Source organism: Arachis hypogaea, chromosome 20 (assembly GCF_003086295.3).
Source record: "Arachis hypogaea cultivar Tifrunner chromosome 20, arahy.Tifrunner.gnm2.J5K5, whole genome shotgun sequence".
Taxonomy (NCBI): Eukaryota; Viridiplantae; Streptophyta; class Magnoliopsida; order Fabales; family Fabaceae; genus Arachis; species Arachis hypogaea.
Genome location: NC_092055.1, coordinates 80,157,075 through 80,158,808, shown reverse-complemented (window position 1 = coordinate 80,158,808; position 1,734 = coordinate 80,157,075). Strand labels below are relative to the sequence as shown.

Sequence of the window (1,734 nt, the reverse complement as noted above, 5' to 3'; positions counted from 1 at the left end):
AAGAACATTCTTGTGGAAGCAGATCCAGAACCTGAAAGGACTCTGAAGAGAAAATTAAGAGAAGCTAAAATACAACAATCCAGAGATAACCTTTGAGAAATTTTCGAACAGGAAAAGGAGATGGCAGCCGAAAATAATAATAATGAAAGGAAGATGCTTGGTGACTTTACTGCACCTAATTCCAATTTACATGGAAGAAGCATCTCCATTCCTGCCATTGGAGCAAACAACTTTGAGCTGAAACCTCAATTAGTTTCTCTGATGCAGCAGAACTGCAAGTTTCATGGACTTCCATCTGAAGATCCTTTTCAGTTCTTAACTGAATTCTTGCAGATATGTGATACTGTTAAGACTAATGGAGTAGATCCTGAAGTCTACAGGCTCATGCTTTTCCCTTTTGCTGTAAGAGATAGAGCTAGAATCTGGATGGACTCTCAACCCAGAGATAGCCTGAACTCTTGGGATAAGCTGGTCATGGCTTTCTTAGCCAAGTACTTTCCTCCTCAAAAGCTGAGCAAGCTTAGAGCTGATGTTCAAACCTTCAGACAAAAAGAAGGTGAATCCCTCTATGAAGCTTGGGAAAGATACAAACAGTTGACCAAAAATTGTCCTTCTGACATGCTTTCAGAATGGACCATCCTAGATATATTCTATAATGGTTTATCTGAGCTATCAAAGATGTCACTGGACACTTCTGCAGGTGGATCCATTCACCTAAAGAAAACGCCTGCAGAAGCTCAAGAACTCATTGACATGGTTGCTAATAACCAGTTCATGTACACTTCTGAAAGGAATCCTGTGAATAATAGGACGCCTATGAAGAAGGGAGTTCTTGAAGTTAATACTCTAAATGCCATATTGGCTCAGAATAAAATATTGACTCAGCAAGTCAATATGATCTCTCAGAGTCTGCATGGAATGCAAGCTGCATCCAACAATACTCAAGAGGCTTCTTATGAAGAAGAAGCTTATGATCCTGAGAACCCTGCAATAGCAGAGGTGAATTACTTAGGTGAACCTTATGGAAACACCTATAACTCATCATGGAGAAATCATCCAAATTTCTCATGGAAGCATCAAAAGCCTCAACAAGGCTTTAATAATGGTGGAAGAAACAGGTTTAGCAGTAGCAAGCCTTTTCCATCATCCACTCAGCAACAGACAGAGAACTCTGAACAAAATGCTTCTAATTTAGCAAATCTAGTCTCTGATCTATCTAAGGCCACTGTGAGTTTCATGAATGAAACAAGGTCTTCCATTAGGAATTTGAAAGCACAAGTGGGCCAGCTGAGTAAAAGGATCACTGAAATCCCTCCCAGTACTCTCCCAAGCAATACAGAAGAGAATCCAAAAGGAGAGTGCAAGGCCATTGATATAAGCAAAATGGCCGAACCCAATAAGGGAGAGGAGGACGTGAATCCCAAGGAGGAAGACCTCCCGGGACGTCCAGTGACCAATAAGGAGCTTCCCTCTGAGGAACCAAAGGAATATGAGACTCATCTAGAGACCATAGAGATTCCATTGAACCTCCTTATGCCCTTCATGAGCTCTGATGAGTATTCCTCTTCTGAAGAGAATGAGGAGGTTACTGAAGAGCAAACTGCCAAGTTTCTTGGTGCAATCATGAAGCTGAATGCCAAATTATTTGGCATTGATACTTGGGAAGTTGAACCTCCCTTGTTCATCAATGAACTAAGTGATCTGGATCAACTGACATTGCCTCAGAAGAGATAG

At 41.2% G+C, this 1,734-nt stretch overlaps 1 non-coding gene across 1 annotated transcript; it reads right to left on the bottom strand.

The window, feature by feature from the left end:
- Positions 1–516: 516 nt before the first annotated feature.
- Positions 517–624, bottom strand: LOC112787583 (small nucleolar RNA R71). Its single transcript, XR_003194989.1, has one exon. It is a non-coding gene; the product is annotated as a small nucleolar RNA R71 (small nucleolar RNA).
- Between the last annotated feature and the right edge of the window lie 1,110 nt (positions 625–1,734).